This window comes from Periplaneta americana, chromosome 12 (assembly GCF_040183065.1).
Source record: "Periplaneta americana isolate PAMFEO1 chromosome 12, P.americana_PAMFEO1_priV1, whole genome shotgun sequence".
In the NCBI taxonomy this organism is placed as follows: Eukaryota; Metazoa; Arthropoda; class Insecta; order Blattodea; family Blattidae; genus Periplaneta; species Periplaneta americana.
Window position 1 is genome coordinate 46,847,678 of NC_091128.1, and position 21,073 is coordinate 46,868,750.

The 21,073-nt window shown below is 34.9% G+C and overlaps 1 protein-coding gene and 1 non-coding gene across 2 annotated transcripts in view; one reads left to right on the top strand and one right to left on the bottom strand.

Moving 5' to 3' along the window:
* The window catches only part of LOC138710379 (protein THEM6-like), a 292,209-nt gene that overhangs the window by 267,567 nt on the left and 3,569 nt on the right, over window positions 1–21,073 (top strand). The gene's annotated exons all lie outside the window — the stretch shown is intronic.
* TRNAC-GCA (transfer RNA cysteine (anticodon GCA)) lies at window positions 10,232–10,303 on the bottom strand. Its single transcript has one exon. It is a non-coding gene; the product is annotated as a tRNA-Cys (tRNA).

The following is a 21,073-nucleotide window of genomic DNA, read 5'->3' on the forward strand; positions in this document are numbered from 1 at the left end:
TCAAGTCCCTATTAGAATCAATTGCAGCAGAAGAAACCGAAAAGAGAAACTTAAAAAAAATAAAGAAGAATAAGAAGGAAATCAGCTATCAAAAAGAACGAAGAAAAGCTTCTAATATGATTCATGGTGATGTAAAAGAAGAGGACTGGTTGTGTTTTATCTGTAAAGAAGCTGTCATTGAAGATATGATTCTCTGCTCTGTATGCAGTCAATGGGTGCATGAGACATGTGCACGAGTTTCTACGACCCAAGAACGTTCTCATTTTGTCTCTGACATGTGTAACGATAGAATCTGAAAATAGGTATCTATCAGTTGTTTTAAATAGGATTTTACCTTGAGTGGACCTACGTGTTTTCATCTTAGTAGATATTAAAAATATTTTGATTTGTATATTACAAAAATCTTTGTATTTTAAAACATTTCAGTTTCTCATTTGTATTAATAAAATGACATAATAAATGACAACAATATAATATACATTACGTTACTTTATGTAGTGTAGTTCTTATTTTAAAAATTATACGTAATATTTTAAAAATGGGTACGATTTAAGCAACCTCCAGGTACGATTTAGGAAACTGGGCGCATTATTCGTACCACTCCCAGAGTTGTAAATAATGACTTATAAAAACAATTGATAATTGTTCAAAAATTTTGAAAAAAAAATTGTTTTGCGTCCCATGGTACTGTTTTTTTAGTTGGTTATTTAACGACGCTGTATCAACTACTAGGTTATTTAACGTCGATGAGATTGGTGATAGCGAGATGTTATTTGGCGAGATGAGGCCGAGGATTCTCCATAGATTACCTTGCATTCACATTACGGTTGGGGAAAACCTCTGAAAAAACCCAACCAGATAACCAGCCCAAGCGGGGATCGAGCCCGCGCCCGAACGCAACTTCAGACCGGCTGGCAAGCGCCTTAACCCCATGGTACTGTCTCAGTGTCTAACAATATATGCAATTAAAATCCTTCACATTTCGAAATAAATAAAGGAAGATTGAAAAGTGGTACGATATAGGTAACCTTCCCCTAGTACATTTAGAACTTGTAGAACGCGACTTCTCAATCCCCATTCTCTTGTTCACCTGCACCTGCAGGGCTTGTTGACTTGCTTCAATGTACTCATTCACGTAGTTGCCAACGCAGCGGCAGCGACGGTTTAATAAGAAAGAATGTCTCTTTCGAAGGAAGTGATTCCATGAACACAAGGAAATACTATTTTCATAAGGAAGAAATATTTTTTCTGAAGAAGGGGAGAACATTAGAAGTTTTCGGTACCAAAAGTGTTACAAACTTGATAAAATAAATAAGAAATGTGCAGCGGCATTATGAAAGTACGCATTGTGTTCATAGATATATAACAATTTAAGTGTTTAATTTTTTAAGGTTAAGTTAATTACAGTTTAACTTAATTTATATTAAACATGCAGCTCTATTCTTTTTAGTTATAAATGAATATACATTTACCCATCTATCTGTACTAGTTTTGACATAAAGTGTTACATCACGATAGTAGTCTATATATTTAGGTGCAAACATTATCTCTTGGAAGATGCTGATCGTGCTAGTAGAATTAAAAAGCAAGTTTTATAGTGAAAATAAATAAAATACAACCAGAAATAAGCCAAATTCAACAGCCGGACCGGAATTCCTGAGGGAAAACATTCTTGAGGTGAGCTATGAAGGTACGTGGGAAATTGCTAAAGCAAAAAAAAACAAGTACATGGAACAATAATTTATTAGAAGTCCATTAAAGTAGCCCATAATGGGCCAAGCGCCATTTATTAAAAACGGAGAAAGCAAGGGTTAAAATTAAGTGAATACCATAGTTTAATGAAAATTGACATGCCATTTAGTTTTAATGTGTATACTTTATATTTCTTGCTATATGTAGCCCTACCCATTGAATTATGGTAATAACTTCATTTTAACTCTTGTTTTCTACGGTTTTAGTAAATGGCGCTTGGCCCACTATGGTTCTGAACCCTTCATATACGCCCTTAAAGTTTCTTTAGAGCCTTTATTAAAGAAATAATATTTTGCGACCATAAATTTGAGTTTTTAATTGTTATTATTTGTAATAGGCTAAACAGGCTTAGGATCCGGGACACTTTAGCAACCAATGTACGCACAACTTGACTATAGAGTTCCTTGAACATAGTAGACAGACATACTGTGAATTAAACAACGACGTCAATGTGCTGTGTTATATTGTACTGTTAATAGTACAATCTAGTGACGGTGGAAAATGAAGTAGGTTACATACCTCACAAGTTGTCATATCCCTCGGCGACGTTGAAGCCGTTAGCGTTACAATCAACAACCATGTAGCCGTCCACACCTGTGGAGTAACGGTCAGCGCGTCTGGCCGCGAAACCAGGTGGCCCGGGTTCGATTCCCGGTCGGGACAAGTTACTTGGTTGAGGTTTTTCCGGGGTTTTCCCTCAACCCAAGATGAGCAAATGCTGGGTAACTTTCGGTGCTGGACCCCGGACTCATTTCACCGCATTATCACCTTCATATCATTCAGACGCTAAATAACCTAGATGTTGATACAGCGTCGTAAAATAACCTACTAAAATAAAAAAAAAAAAACATGTAGCCTACATAGTTGCAAGTAGTCTAAAAAAAACTGTTCACTATGAATTGAAAATGCACTGTGGTGGCCTGAGTTCGTTTCGTAGGGAGAGACTAAAGAATAATGTACCTCTGATCATGAACCGAATTGTACATTAACGAACAGGTAAACAAAACTCAACGCTCCACCTCACTCCATCTATACTCCGTTGCACTGTAACTTCACTTCATTCTTAAGTTGTCTTGGATCAACTCTTGATGTCCCAATGTCACCTACAGGTGCCGCTTACTAAAAGCTGTCCAAAATTACCAGTAAATTAATTTAAACATAAATCAGCGTTAGAATTCGGTTACCAGATGTCTATTAAGGCATTTTCGATGCTGATTTATGTTTAAATTAATTTACTGGTAATTTTGGATAGCTTTTAGGGAGCGGCACCTGTAGGTGACATTGGGACATCAAGAGTAAACTTGGTAATAAATAAACTAGTTCTGTTTTCATTAAGGACAGAAATGAGTTTGAACTGTTGTATACATACGAGACACTACTGAGGAGTAGCAAGGACGGTTAGAGAGAATATAGCGCACGAAGTCAATGAGGTACTGTAGATGGGTTTTCTGCGATCACTGTACAATGGCTAACGTATAAAAATGTCTACCACTGCTATACAGGGGGAGAGCAAATTCTAGAGCAAGCGGTCTCAACCTGGTGCTCTTTTAATGACGTTTGGTGCTCTCGTCATGCGAGTAAGAAAGCGCTTATGAGGTCCTTGTCGTAGAAGCCGGAAAACAGTGGATGGATATCCATTAGAATATCTTAGAGAGCTGATAGGGCTTCTCATATTGCATAGTGTATGACCTCTCTCATGCCTCTGATTGAGGTTCTGGCTGATATGTACATCTATTATCAGGCAGTATATCTCACTTGACGATATGTGTCAGAGGAAGAACAATAATATTGTTTGTATACATTTGAAGTCTGATTAGTGGAATATGTAGCTAGTTGGCGATGTATGCAATTTGAGGGAAGAGGAACTGGCCACCCTACCCCATTATCTCCTGGCCTAGTTGCCTAAAAAGTGGTGCATTGTTCCATCACTTGTGAGGTTCAGATCTGCCTTCGGACAGTTGACTAAACAACAACCTCTGTCGTTTCTGTTGGACTTAATCAGAAAAATCAAGATTATTCAAGAGAGTAAAATGGTAGCTCCTGTGGAACTTCAGCTGATAATAATCTCCAGTCTTAGTGTTAAAATATTTGTTCTAAAAGAATAAATACATAGCCTTTGGGAAGCAGAAGATACAAACAGACTTGAAATACTGGTGAGTGTTTCTCTAAAATGTCTGTTAAGAATTTTACAATTTATTTATTTATTTATTTATTTATTTATTTATTTATTTATTTATTTAGTTATTTATTATTCATTTATTCGTTTATTTATTCATTTACTCCTTTATTCATGTATTTATTTATTTATTTACTTATTTATTTACTTATTTACGGGAGTCCTTACAAGTCTTCCGAAAATTAAAATTTGCTGACAACACCCTGGACATGATATCCTCCACTGCACTGAAGTCATCGATTAGCATAATTAATCATCACTTATATTCTTTATAAAATGTAATTTGTCTTGTAGCCTAAATTGTTTGTTGCATTTCCAATAAATTTCTCAATGATAGCCTACCTGCCTAGTATTTCTATTAAAGAAAAAATTGAATTAAATATAAATATTCATTTAGAATTGATTAGGAGGCCGATTATTAAACCCTGGTTGGGACGGCCATGAACTATCTATCTCACTTACTTATTTACTTTATTTATTTATTTATTCATTTATTTATTCATTCATTTATTCATTCGTTTATTCATTGGTTTATTCATTCGTTTGTTTATTCGCTTGTTTATTCGTTTATTCATTCGTTTCTTTATTCGTTTATTTATTCGTTTGTTTATTCGTTTGTTTATTCGTTTACTTATTCGTTTGTTCATTCGTTTATTTATTCGTTTATTCATTCGTTTATTTATTCGTTTATTCATTCGTTTATTTATTCGTTTATTAATTCGTTTATTTATTCGTTTATTAATTCGTTTATTCATTCGTTTATTAATTCGTTTATTTATTCGTCTATTCATTCGTTTATTAATTCGTTTATTCATTCGTTTATTTATTCGTTTATTCGTCTATTCATTCGTTTATTTATTCGTTTATTTATTCGTTTATTCATTCGTTTATTCATTCGTTTATTTATTCGTTTATTCATTCGTTTATTTATTCGTTTATTAATTCGATTATTAATTCGTTTGTTTATTCGTTTGTTCATTCGTTTCTTCATTCGTTTATTTATTCGTTTATTAATTCGATTACTAAATTCGTTTGTTTATTCGTTTATTTATTCGTTTGTTAATTTATTTATTTATTTACTTACTTATTTATTTATTTACTTATTTTTATATTTATTTATTTGTTTGTTTATTTATTTACTTCTTTATCTATTTACTTATATTTATATGTATTTATTTGTTTGTTTGTTTATTTATTTATTTACTTATTTGTTTATTTACTTATTTTTATATTTATTTACTTATTTTTATATTTATTTATTTATTTGTTTATTTGATTATTTATTTATTTATTTATCTATTTATTTATATTTCATGGTGTTTGCTCACATATAGGCAGTGATCACAACCTTCAGAAGGTTAAGAAACCCTGTCCTAGAGAGAAGTGCATCTGAGAACTATTACCGTGAATCCGGCTAGGCACATTACCAACCTACGCCAGCTGAGTATGCTAAGGTTCACGGAGTATGTAGGTTCGAAGTAAGCAAACCATCCGCTTGTTGTGAGCCGGCAATCGGGGAATACAATGAAATGACAATGGAAAGGAGATCAGAAGAAATGATGTAGAGAGAACCTCGAGAAAAATCCCAGATGTGCCTGGAACTCGATCGCTTGCGTGACAGACTGTTAACATAGATAGGCCTGCAGCCACTACAGATACAAAGATAACTTGAGTTGGTTGCCTTTAACGAACTGGAAGCTAAGAAGTACACGTATTTGTTCAACTAAATGCGAGCTGACACACCGTTGCTTTCTTACAGTTTGCATAATTTAACGAAACCTTATTTCTCAACACTCAGTAAAGCTCTGTAATGACCACGTATTCAGTATTTACCAAGAAAGAATTTGCGAGTGTGTGCAAAATGGTGGAATTAAGTTCCATAATTTAAAAGGCAAATACGAGTCGTTGTATTGCATGTTGAGGTGCGTAATGGCGGTGTAGGAAAATGCTAATGAAATAGTTTGCGGGGCTTTCCTTAACGCTGACTGGTACGCGGTGAATACCCTGCAAACAGACAGGGCAGCTGCGGGGCGCTGACGGTCGACCCTGAAAGTTTGTTAATCCATAAAACATTCGTGCAAATTTAACGAGTCACTGACATTTTCCACTTTCATTCTGTCACACTTGTAAATACTGTAGTACTGTATTAGGCTATCATTAGTGGAAGATTTACTTGAGAGAAGTATGTAACTGATCTTTGGGCAGGATTGGCTGCTTAAATTACATGATATAGTAATATACCTTTCAAGAGCGGTATGTTGACGTTTTCTTGGTCGAGGAAAAGATTGAAAAAGCGAAACGTAGTTGAGCTTTTTTAATTTCCGAGAACATGAAAACAAACATACCGCTCGTATATCGTACATTATTTTGTGCGAAGATCGTTTATTACATACCTGAAAGAGGAATTTCTAATTAGTTGCAATGAAATCTCCTTGTTGGTTTCTGTTTAATGACGACAACTTCGGAACACCAAAATATCTTTCTTCAACATTGTTGCTATAAAATATTTTCTGTGTTTACTAAACTCCAGCAGGCCGTGATATACGTCTGTCTTCCCCCCCCCCCACAGTCTATAAATGCGAACTTAAAACAAACGGTAAGGTTATGTAATGATTTATTTTTCATTTTAATATTTTAACAATATTATTTATAGAACATATTGCAGTAATAACATCGACATCTGGAATCTTGTCGATTTTTTCACGTCTTCCTTAATGTTACTTGCATCAGGAATGCAATAAGTTTCGTGGAGTAGTAGACTTTACTTAATTTTTGCAAATATTTAGAAACAATAATCAACAGTGCAATTTAGGTGAAATATGTCGTAGTTCCAGTGCATTGAGTGAGTTGACAGCGAAATGAGTGTAGTGCTGAAAGGTAGTTGTGCAGGTATGAACATATCATACTCGTGGGTTTTAGTTCGAACTTAGGGTTAAGATACAAATTAGATTTACTTTAAATGTTAATTTAAATGATCGTGCTTCATTTAATTTAGGATGCTCATTATTATTATTATTATTATTATTATTATTATTATTATTATTATTATTATTATTATTATTAATTTACATAGGTTAAGGTTGTTTGAGAATAAGGTGCTTAGGAGAATGGAGAAAGTTACACAACGCAGAACTGCACGCATTGTATTCTTCACCTGACAAAATTAGGAACATTAAATCCAGACGTTTGAGATGGGCAGGGCATGTAGCACGTATGGACGAATCCTGAAATGCATATAGAGTGTTAGTTGGGAGGCCGGAGGGAAAAAGACCTTTTGGGAGGCCGAGACGTAGGTGGGAAGATAATATTAAAATGGAATTAAGGGAGGTGGGATATGATGATAGAGACTGGATTAATGTTGCTCAGGATAGGAACCAGTGGCGGGCTTATGTGAGGGCGGCAATGAACCTCCGGGTTCCTTAAGAGCCGGTAAGTAAGTAAGTATTATTATTAATTGTATTTTTTATTAGTTGTGTTTATTATTAATTGTCATTATTGAGTGTAATTAGTTATCACTGCCACAGGGTATATACCCATTTGCAGTGTGAATAAATGCATACATACATACATACATACATACATACATACATACATACATACATACATACATACATACATACAAGTGCAGGGATCTATTCCGGATCGGGTCCTCGAAAAACCAGCAAGAATATCCGAACATAGGCTACCGTTATTATTTGTAAAAGAGCGCAGGACGTGCGAAGAAAAGTTGCTAAATATATAATGAATGATAAGTAGGCAAAAAATAAAAGTTCTCAAATTACTCGTAATGTAGTTTTTGCTGAGGAGTCCCTGATACTAGGACACATAAACGTGTAACATTTGAAAGGGTAAGCATAGTTATTTCGCTTCAAATGCCTACGCCTCTGCCAGACAGAAGTATCGATCTTGATGCGAGTGCATGCCATGACGTACGAGTCGCAAGACGCCCGCCGTGTGCGTTGACGATGCAGACAGGCCAGCAAACTCTCTTCATGGCGTCTCCTATCTTACACTGCTGATATGTTTAATTTTTTATTCGGTTTAGATGTTCATAATTTAATATTCTTATGCTGAAGTTCACCGCTGTGGAGTAAAGGTTAGCCTGTCTGACGGTGCAACGAGTGGGCCCGGGTTCAAATCATAGTTGATACAAGGTTCTAGCTCAGTTTTTCAGGAATTTTCCTTCAATCCATTAACAGCAAATGCTGGATAATTTTCGGCGGTGGATCTTGCACTCGTTTCGCTGGCACTATCACCTTCATCTCATTCAGGCGCTAGATAACCATAGTAGTTGATTAAGCATAGTAAAAATAACGTACTAAAAGTATGCTGCACAATTTATCAAAACATGTTTAAAAAGTGAGTGTGTTTATTTAACACATATTGTCACATCATATATTCTACGCAGTAACTGATAAACTGCTACGTAGGCCTATAATAGTACATTATGCAACGAGCCTATAATGATAGTAATTAAGAAGCGAGTATGGATATTTATGAAACGAGCGCAAGCGAGTTTCATAATTTTCATACGAGCTTCTTAATTACCATTATAGGCGAGTTTCATACGACTTTTTTTTTATGCTCGACCATATTTCTAACTTGATATTATTAATTTTTTAGCAATGTCCCGTATGTTGTGAGATGTGCGCAGACGCGAAAGTATTGATTTTTTCCGAGGAACAGATGTCCACATTGACCTTGCTAGGCCATAAGAACCTACAGAGATAACATTGAAATTAAATTAGACATTGAAAAACGAGATGACAAATTGAATTTATTTGAATATTATTTACAATTAACGCTAATTATTATAGTAACAGAACATAACTTTCTGCGACAGTATTGGATTTCCAGCCTCTGTAACTTTTTGCTAATTCTCTTTCGATTGCATATCCGAGAATAATCGATACTTGCGGTTTTATAATGATAGAAAGCTGACCTGTCATTGGCTGAACAGTGTAACCTGAGTCGTCATTGGCTGAAAGACCTGACCTTTAATGAGTAGGTGTACTTTAATGCACGTCATTAAAGTACACCTACTCATTAAAGTACAGGTGTTTTCAGCCAATGACAACTCAGCTTACAGGTGTTCAGCCAATGACAAGTCAGCTTTGTACCGTTATAAAACCGTAAGTATCGATTATTCTCGGATATGCAATCGAAAGAGAATTAGCGAAAAGTCACGGAGGCTGGAAATCCAATACTGTCGCAGAAGGTTATGTTCTGTTACTATAATAATTAGCGTTAATTGTGAATAATATTCAAATAAATTCAATTTGTCGTCTTGTTTTTCAATGTCGAATTCAATAATCAAGGTTATACCAAGTTTAACGGGATTACATCAACGTCAATGACATTATTGTTCCTCGGAAAAAATCAATACTTTCACGTCTGCACACATCTCACAATTCACGACCTAGAACAAGGTCACTTCCGATCTTGTCAGATACAAATAAAATGTATACATCTGAATAATTTCAAGTTAGAAATGTGTCGAGCATAAAAAGTCGTATGAAACTCGCCTATAATGGTAATTAAGAAGCTCGTATGAAAATTATGAAACTCGCTTGCGCTCGTTTCATAAACATCCATACTCGCTTCTTAATAATAATTACTATCATTATAGGCTCGTTGCATAATGTACTATTATTTACACTGCAAGTGGGCAAGCACCCGGTGGCAGTGATATACACAATATAAACAATACACAATAAAATTACAATACAATACACAATACAATTATACAGTAGGCCTATACACAATGCTATAAGATTACACAATACAATTTAACACAATAATTACAATTAATAACAATACATAAAATAACCTAATTAATAAGTGAACCTAATTTTACAATACAACCTACATATGTATAGATCCTACATAAGTTTCACATTGGTACTGATGATAGTCTATCACTTTACTCTCATGTCACTCACTGTAGTGGCACTATGACGCATTTCACTGACACTTTAGAACACATTTCACTGACACTCTGTAACACATTTCACTGACACTATAGAACACTTTTCATTTACACTATAAATTATCACTGATCGGAACTATTCACTGCACTGTAAAACCATAAATTCACTGACTCACCTCGCTTCACTGATACAACAGTTCAAATAAGACAAATAATTACACCCTTATGCATACTTATAAACAGGACTACATTTAAGCTAATCATTTCTATATATTATTATTATTTTTTTAATATACCGAAGTACATATGATATTTCCATGCAGATATTCTGCGTCATCATACGATGAAAGAGTAATGGAACGGAGAAAAATTCTCTCCGGCGCCGGGATTTGAACCCGGGTTTTCAGCTCTGCGTGCTGATGCTTTATCCACTAAGCCACACCGGATACCCATCCCGGCGTCGGACAGAATCGTCTCAGTTTAAGTTCAAACTCTTGGGTTCCCTCTAGCGGCCGCCCTCTGCACTACGTCATAGATGTCTATGAACGTAGGACTGAAGTCCACACGTGCTGAGGTGCACTCCCGGCCAACTAATCACTCATAACTCCTTCTTTAAGATTATGGTCGGATTGTTATCTATATGTTTCGCTCATGTTTTCAATTTCCCCTCAGACACTTTACCACAAAAATAATTTTCCGATGGAGTTTACTCAGAAGGAAGAGCAAAGGAAGGGCGTGTTCCTCTTTCATATATTACCTCTAGGATATTACAGACTGAGGTTCTTAGGTAAACAATGAAACATTACGTTCGACTGGAAATCCAATAGCTTCCTCGAACAGGATGTGCGTAAATATTGGAACTGTTACATTGCACATAAGTTGACGACGCCTCCGATGTTGCACCGGTTTACCGCAATGTCGGAACAAAAGGAACATTAATTTTCTTCATAATTCTCGTAATCAATTTTTATCAATTTGGTTATGATCAATGTTTTCTTCTTCACTCCATAGCATAAACCAGCCGTGGCGAGAAGGTGACTCGCGAGACATTGTGGCTCCCACTGATAGCTGTGCATTTCACTTGCTTCTAACCTCCGCCAACTCCCACCCTCTCACTCACTGGAGTCAAACTCCGTTCCATTTGTATTTGTCTCTGACCTGCGAATGGCATATTATGTCTCTCTCGAAACCATGTACGAAAGTTCCAAGTAGGATGGAAGGACGCATTTTTTTTCTGTCAATATGATGAGAATATTAACGGTCTTACTAATAAAAACTCTATATACAGACGTTTAACTGCCTTATACTTATACAATGAGTAGCTGGTTTATAAGTCGTGTGTAAATTCCTTACTAATAATCACTACATACGTCGTGTATAACAGTACAATTGTTACATAGCTACGTCATAGTTTCGTCATTACTTCGTTACGAAAGGTAATAGAATATCTGAGGTTCTCCATTGCATCCGGTAGAGCGTTCTAGTGTAGCGTGTTAAATATCGATAGTACAACTGGCTCTAATCGATTACCACACTACATTTTGGTCAAAGTGTACAAGCTCCAGCAATTATTCTAATAATTCTATGATCTTTGGTTTGTTCTTGTGTTGTTACAAGGTAACCATCATCATAAAATGACAGCCGATACGAACAGCTGTTAGAGGGGCGGCCATTTTTTTCGCTATATACAACGCTTAAACAAGGGGTTTCGTGTATATAACTACTGCAAAGCAATTCCCATTGTATGGTTACAGACTGTTTATACGTCCATAGCTTATTCACAGTTTATTAGTAACGTTTTCTGTCTCAACTCTGCATAAGTCTCGTATAAAAACTATACACGGTTTATTAGTAAGATTGTAAATGTATGATTTGTTCACAAGTATTACGAGGAAACGGTTGTATAACATCTTAAAACGGCATTATACTACATGTTACTGATGAAACATTAAAAGGTTAAGTGTTATTGTTATCATCATTATTATCATTATCATATCATCATCTCTGTACGTCGACGTCTGCGGTTAGCTCTTCAATTTGAACACACTGATTTACTATGTGATGTCAAATGAAAGCTAGATGTAAGGACTTGACAAATGAAGAGTCCTCTGCAAGAATGATGGATGTCATTTTTGTCGAAAATGAACCAAGACTGTCAATGAATAGCTTAAGACATATAGAATGTACATAGAGAGTTACATGGCATTAACACTGATAGTCATTGTCCAGTAATGATCGGAAAATCACAGTCAAGCTTTGAGCACTGAGCATTTCAAACTTTCAATTGCTTCTCCTGCAAAATGTATTCCAAATGGCATCCATCATTCTTGCAGTGGGCTCTTCAAATGTTGAACTTTCAAATCTTTGCCAAAAAATAAATATCCGAAGCTTCGTTCTTTCGCTTGCTCTGTTGAAACCATCTTCGCTACAACTTACGTTTGTGAAAAATTATTATCAACAATTAAAATAGTAAAAACCAAATTTAGACAAATACCTTCATGATCAACTACGACTGGCAGTAAGTGACATAATTCCTGAATTTTTAAGCTTTGTCGCAGAGACATTCTGAAGACAGTTAATTTTAGGTTGTGATAATGTTCATTTATTGTTCATTTCTTTCTTCGTTACACGTACTAAACATTAGTTTGTAGCCTTGTACTGTATAAAATTATATTTAAGTGCTTGACGTAAGGAAAATGAAAATCCGTTATTAAGTCAGACAGTTGCTTCACTTCCCCTTCGGGTGTCCGCCTCCCTCCATAGGTGCTATGCACGTTGCAGGTTACACAGTGGCTCGGCGCACGATTACAGTTTCGCCACCGCTGGCATAAACCACTGACTCCAAATTTCTGAAGGCGCGACCCATTTTTGGCGAACCCCCACTACCGCACCGATACTTAATCCCATTTCGAACAATACAAATCCTTGTAAAATCGAAAACAACGATAATTGAGTGGCTCAGTGCCAGTTGCTAAACCACAAATTCTTTATCCGCAGATTTCTGCATAAAATCACCATAAATTATCATTTATATGTGTGACAAAGTAGATGTACTAGATATATATTAGATTATAGTAAATGAGAAATAATTTTCAATTGACAGCATATAGTTTTAAAAAACGAGGTCTGAATTTAGACTTGAATAACTTTTTTGAGTGTAATTGTGGCTTAGGCAACTCTGGCACTGAGCCACTCAATTTTACTTAAATGCGTGGATGTCACTCAACTTCTAAACCTGCAAGACGAGAAATCTGACTAGACCTATGCACACTATTTTGGAATTCTCTTCGGCTTCTTAGACTGACCTTCCTTGCTGATAAATTTTTCAAACATTTAAACCCTTTAAAAAGTACCGTTTATAAGGCCAAGATGTGAACATAACACTTGCTTGCAAATGGATTTTAAGGAACCCGGGGCTTCATTGCTGCCCTCACATTAGCCCCACGTCGGTCCCTATCCTGAGCAAGATTAATCCAGTCTCTATCATCATATCCAATCTCCCTCAAATCTATTTTAATATTATCCTCTCATCCACGTCTCGGCCTCCCCAAAGGTCTATTTCCCTCCGATCTCCCAACTAACACTATATGCATTTCTGAATTTGCCCATACGTGCTACATGCCCTGTCCATCTCAAACGTCTGGATTTAATGTTCCTAATTAAGTCAGGTGAAGAATACAGTGCGTGCAGTTCTGTGTTGTGTAACTTTTTGCATTCTCCTGTAACTTCATCCTTCTTAGCCCTAAATATTTTCCTAAGAATTTTATTCTCAAACACTTTTAATCTCTGTTTTTCTCTCAAATTGAGAGTTCAAGTTTCACAACCATATAGAACAACCGGTAATATAACTGTTTTATAAATTCTAACTTTGAGATTTTTTGACAGCAGACTAGATGACAAAAGCTTCTCAACCGAATAATAACGGCATTCCCCATATTTATTTTGCTTTCAATTTCCTCCCGAGAATCATTTATATTTGTTACTGTTGCTCCAAGATATTTGAATTTTTCCACCTCTTCGAATGATAAATCTCCAATTTTTATATTTCCATTTCGTACAATGTTCTGATCACGAGACATAATCATATACTTTGTCTTTTAGGGATTTACTTCCAAACCTACGCTTTACTTGCTTCAAGTAAAATTCCCGTGTCTTACATAATCGTTTGTGGATTTTCTCCTAACATATTCACGTCATCCGCATAGACAAGAATCTGATATAACCCGTTCAATTCCAAACCCTCTCTGTTATCCTGGACTTTCCTAATGGCATATTCTAGAGCAGCGGTGGCGAAAATGTAATCGAGCGCCGAGCCACTGCGTAACCTGCAAGTGCATAGCATCTATGGATGGAGGCGGACACACGAAGGAGAAATGAAGCAACTGTCTGACTTATTAACGGATTTTCATTTTCCTTACGTCAAGCACTTAAATATAATTTTATACAGTAAAAGCTACAAACTATGTTTAGTACGTGTAACGAAGAAAGAAATTAAAAATAAATGAACAATATCACAACTTAAAATTAACTGTCTTCAGAATGTCTCTGCGACAAAGTTTCAAAACGAGGAATTATGTCATTTACTGCCAGTCGTAGTTGATCACGAAGGTATTTGTCTGTCAGTCGTGATCTAAATTTGGTTTTTACTATTTTAATTGTTGAAATTAATTTTTCACAAACGTAAGTTGTAGCGAACATGGCTTCAACAGAGCAAGGGAAAGAACGAAGCTTCGGATATTTATTTTTTGGCAAAGATTCGAAAGTTCAACATTTGTTTTACATCTAGCTTTCATTTGACATCGCATAGTAAATCAGTGAGTTCAAATTGAAGAGCTAACCGCATTATTCGTACATCTGCTGAAAAAGGGTCGACGTACAGAGATGATGATGATGATGATGATGATGATGATGATGATGATGATGATGATGATGACAACAACAATAACACTTAACCTTTTAATGTTTCATGAGTAACATGTAGTATAATGCCGTTTTATGTTGTACAACCGTTTTCCTCATAATACTTGTGAACAAATCATACATTTAATATTCTCATCATATTGATAGCAAAAAAAATGCGCCCTCTCATCCTATCTGGAACTTTCGTACATGGTTTCGAGAGAGACATAATACACCATTCGCAGGTCAGAGACAAATACAAATGGAACGGAGTTTGACTCCAGTGAGTGAGAGGATGGAGGTAGGCGGAGGTTAGAAGCAAGCACAGCTATCACTGCGAGCCACAATGCCTCGCGAGTCACGTTCTCGCCACGGTTGTTCTAGAGCGAAGTTAAAAAGTGAAGGTGATAGTGCATCTCCTTGCTTTAGCCCACAGTGAATTGGAAAAGCATCGTATAGAAACTGGCCTATGCGGGCTCTGCTGTACATTTCACTGAGACACATTTTAATTAATGGAACTAGTTTCTTGGGAATACCAAGTTCAATAAGAATATTACATAAAACTTCTCTCTTAACCGAATCATATGTCTTTTTGAAATCCATAAATAACTGATGTTCTGTACCCTTATATTGCCATTATTTCTCCAACATCTACATAATGAACATAATAACTTAACATGTGAACATAATAACGGCCAAAAAATAAAATCGGCGGATTTATAGGAAACTTATCTCCGGTCAAAATAACAAAAATAAATTTAATATATTCTCTATGTTAAAGAACTCGTAGAAAATTTAGCTGCGTGCCGTATGATACGACAGAAACTGATCTTCTTTTTTGCAGATATGCAAATAAATTTATACAGTTTTAAACAACAGCTTACTGAGTATTTTATGGTAGAAACTCAAAACAATTATGACAGTCACAGATGGAAACAATCCGTTCTTAGACAGTTACGTTCAGATGGTTGAAATTCCAAACGTTATTAAGGAAATACTGCTTGAAATATGTACCTAGTGATTGAATCTTGAAAGTAGAGACTACTATTAAATCGCATTGATTATTTTATACTTTATAACTATGTACTGAAACATTTTTTTTGTTTTTATGCTCAACGTTGTTTATTTTTGTGGTACTAAATACAACAAATTTGTGTTAATAAGGTGTTTTTTGTTTTATTTTGTAAATCATCTCGCAACCTTCGTCACCTCTTTACCCCAATGGGTCGCGACCCACACTTTGGGAATCACTGGCTTAAACCTATGATGTGTTCCGACTTCTGAAGTAATATGGGGTAGAAAGATGACCAGGAACAGCCACAGCCTTATCATGTAGTTCTTTCTCTCTGCAACAGCGCACTCTTAATTGTCATACTTATATTGAAATTCAATTAACTTTTGTTTTAAATCTTTATTTTTTATTTATTTATTTATTTAATCTGACAGGATTAAGGCCATAAGGCCTTCTCTTCCATCCTACCAGATAGCATATATAAATACAAAAAAGAAATACAGACGTTGATGACAATAATACATATTCAATTAAAGCTCTATAGAGGGTCAACAGGGTCAAAAGAAGACTCTAGAGCTCTCATCGAGGTAATACAAGAAAAAAAAAGAAAGAAAAACAGAGATAGCAATGATGATGGTGATAACTGATAACTGATGATATTAATAATAATAATAATAATAATAATAATAATAATATATTATATATTAATTGTCAATTTTACAATAGCATAGTTACAATATTTACTGTATATCATGGGTTAAGCCGAAGTTGCGCAACCTGACAGGTGTTCAACAAGCAATTCCATGAACTAAAATATGATTCTTTAATTTAAATTTGAATCTTGATATTGTCCGACAGTCTCTGACATGGTCAGGGAGAGAATTATTTCTACTGCATTCCAGATTATACACTAAAATAACTGAAGTTCATGACTTGTTCAATTGTCTCATCATTTAAAATTATTTTTTCTTGAGCATGGTGCTTTACACAGAATACCATTATTATCATTATTATTATTATTATTATTATTATTATTATTATTATTATTATTATTATTATTATTATTATTATTTCAATTTATTAATTTTATTCAGTGACTACTTTTCTTAAATTTCTAAATGGCAAAGTGTAGATCATCTCTGTTTCCCGCTATAATCACCCGGCCACCTGCAAACAGGAGGAAATTTCAAATTATTTTATTGACTTAAAATGTTTATTGAAACCAATCACTTTATGCCTAGATGAACATAAAAATTAAACGAAAAATAGGATGTCCTTTGTTTATTAAAATATCAATTCTAGATTCTCTTCCTCAATTTCTTATTTTAATTGTAGTATCAGAGTATAGAATATGGAGTGTTGTATGTTTCTGAAATAAATTTGTCGTGGTTACAAAATGTTTTCATTTTGTCGATAAATTTAGAAGAGCGAAGCGCGAGTGAATTTATCCAGTGGAAATGAAAGCGACGTGAAATTCAAGAAGACCAACTCGTGAATATAATAATAAATATAACAATTAATTAAATGACAATAATAACGTACAGCAGACGCGGCGAAAATGCGACTCACGAGCACATTGTGGCTCGCAGTGATATCTGTGCATTTCTACCTCCCACAACCCCCACCCTCTCACTTACTGCAGTCAAACTCCGTTCCATTTGTATTTGCCTCTGATCTGCGAGTGGCGTATCGTCGCAATGTCTCTCTCCAATACATGTACTGTACATCTACAAAAACGAAAGTTTCAAGTAGGATGGGAGGACGCATTTTTTTGCTGCCAATATGGTGAGAATATTAAATGTATAATTTGTTCACAAGTATTACGAGGAAACGGTTGTATAACATAAAACGGCATTATACTACATGTTACTGATGAAACATTAAAAGATTATTATTATTATTATTATTATTATTATTATTATTATTATTATTATTATTATTATTATTATTATTATTATCATCATCATCATCATCATCATCATCATCATCATCATCATCATCTCTGTACGTCGACCCTTTTTCAGTAGATATACGAATGATGCGGTTAGATCTTCAATTTGAACTCATAGATTTACAATGTGATGTTGCAATAAAAGCTAGCTGTAAGGACTTGACAGATGTTGAACTTTTCAAATCTTTGTCAAAAAATAAGTATCCGAAGCTTCGTTCTTTCGCTTGCTCTGTTGAAGCCATGTTCACTACAACTTACATTTGTGAAAAATTATTTTCAATAATGAAAATAGTTAAAACCAAATGTAGATCACGACTGACAGACAAATACCTTCGTGATCAACTACGTCTGGCAGTAAATGACATAATTCCTGATTTTGAAACTCTGTCGCAGAGACATTCTGAAGACAGTTAATTTCAGGTCGTGATAATGTGGCCTATGTTTTCTTGTACATTTCTCTTTTCGTTGTACGTACGAAACATTAGTTTGTAGCCTTGTACTATATAAAATTATATTTAAATGCTGGACGTAAGGAAAATGAAAATCCGTTACTGAGTCAGACAGTTGCTTCATTTCCCCTTCGGGTGTCCGCCTCCCTCCATAGGTGCTATGCACGTTGCAGGTTACACAGTGGCTCGGCGCACGAACTCTTCTTCGCCACGGCTGACGTCCAGCATTATTGGATAAGTTTTGATTTACTTACATCATATCATAAATCATCCTAACAGCTACTGAAATCTCAAAAAAGGAGTAAAATTAGTTATTTAGAAATAATACTAGAACCACACAGTGTTAACAACTCTAACCACACATGAATGACAGAAACAATGGCACAATGGACATGTTCATTTTAGTATAAACACAATGAAATTTGAAATGACGGTCATTTAATTAAATCTTTTTTGTGCAATAGGAGAGACATTAACTTCCGTTATTCGCCTCAATTCTACTAATATTGTTCGTAGATGTCACTAGTGCCTCCGAGCGCAGACCACTTAATAGTTCATCAGAGACTATCCAGAGTGTATCAAAGGCGGTGAGTCTAAATTACACTCTTAATGATGATGTACAATTTATTATGGAACTGACATCAGTAAAAGTTAATTTATTGAATATACCTGATGCTGAGAAAATGGATGTTGATTATTTTGACTATTTGATGATTAGTTTAAGACAGGCCTGCAGAACCCGTAAGTAGGGAAATATGATGTCAGCCTCACTCCACTTCTATTGGGGACGATCGACTTCCGCGTAGAGTTGTTTACATTCTTTTCCCGCGCAAGGTCCGTCAGTGGCGGCACTGTAATTTTCAAAAAGGATTGTAATAAATTCATTGTATTTATAATGCGTTATCTCGTTTCAAGGTTTACAATTATGCTAGATTTCCTGTCGTTAGTTTCCTTGAGATTTCTTTGCACCTAGCCTGCTTTAGATTTTCGAAAACTTTCCTCCTATCATCACCTACGGAAACATAAAGTAAGTCTATGTGCAAGCTGCTGTAGACAATTTTCAGCAGGACGCCAAAATGTGCATGACGAGGAGCGCAGTGGGAGGCTAACCATCATCACAGACGAGTATGTGGAGCAACGCACCATCTGCTTGCTCATGACGTTAGTCCCATAGACCTGGCACAGCTGACGATCATTTTCAATCGGCGGTATGCCCTGTGCATTCAAAAACTTTATCACTGATCGCACTTCACACGCGGCGGGAGCTGGAATAGGAGCGTCCATCTTCAACCAATGCAACGAAGCTACTGAGAGCACTCGGAAAGTTCCGCTAGCGCATGCGCCATGCCAGGACATTACTCTATCACGTACAAGCAGTCGATTCGGGCAACATATGGTTTGCTAGCTGTGGGACGAGTGGGAAAGTTACGTTATGGATGCGCTTCGTATCACTTGAGAACTCGTGCTACTTATTATCATGATTTTCGTGTGTGTGTTTGTGCTTATGTTTGTTTATGTTTCTATGTGTGTGTTTGTGTGTGTCTAAAATTGTGTGTATTGTGTGCTCTGTAATACTTCATTATTATTATTATTATTATTATTATTATTATTATTATTATTATTATTATTATTATTATTATTATTACATAGAGAGAGAGAAAAACTCATCCGGCCTTAATTAAGGATGACCACGAGGATCCGGAAATGAATAGCAAACAAATACAATTAATTAAATATGAATAGTGTTATAAAAATAAAGTGTATGTCTCACTCATTTTTTACTGTTCACATTTTGATATATGTTACGTAATGTATCTCATTTCCATTTACTTATTGTTTACATTGTACGAGTATTATGATTAGGCCTATATCTTCCAATTTTTGTGTTGTATATTTGGTATATTTGCATGTTCTTTGTATCGCAATTTTACTCCTGGTTGAATGTTACAGAAGGCCCTACGACCTTAACTCTGTCAGTATAAATAAAACCATTATTATTATTATTATTATTATTATTATTATTATTATTATTTATTTATTTATTTATTTATTTTATTTCATATTTATATACACAGTATATGTCTCACTCATTTTTACTGTTCACATTTTAATATAGACCTATATGTTTTTTCTTTCTTTCTATATGTTACGTAATGTGTCTCATTTCCATTTACTTATTGTTTACATTGTACGAGTATTATGATTAGGCCTATATCTTCCAATTTTTGTGTTGTATATTTGGTATATTTGCAATGTTCTTTGTATCGCAATTTTACTCCTGGTTGAGTGTTAGAGAAGGCCCTACGACCTTAACTCTGCCAGGTTAAATAAAACCATTATTATTATTATTATTATTATTATTATTATTATTATTATTATTATTATTATTATTATTTTCTCTTACTATAGAAAACAAATCAAGGCATTGATTAAGTCTGTTAAATTTAAATGGTTACAGTCCATTGATGATAGTTTAAAAAAGAGCCTAATAAATTCTGTAAATATGTAGAATCTTTTCGGAAATGGAAAAACATTCCTAATGAATTTATTATTAATGGGGTTCACATTGCTGATCAAAAAATCATTGCAGATGCATTTGCTAGCCAATTTAAATCAATTCAGATTAACCAGAACTCTAATTTTCTCACTTGTTATTCTAACTTTAATAACTTTTTACCCCTTCCTGTAATCTCTTGTGGTGATGTCAGGAAGGCCATAAAAATGTCAAGCCTAATAAATGTATGGTTACGGATGGCATCCCTAATTTTATTATTAAAGGGTGCTCTGAAATTTTCGTCCCTGTTTTAACCTATATTTTCAATTTGAGTTTAAAAACAGGGGTATATCCTTCTCTTTGAAAGGAGGCATCCATTATTCCCATATTTAAGAGTGGTAATAAAGATAT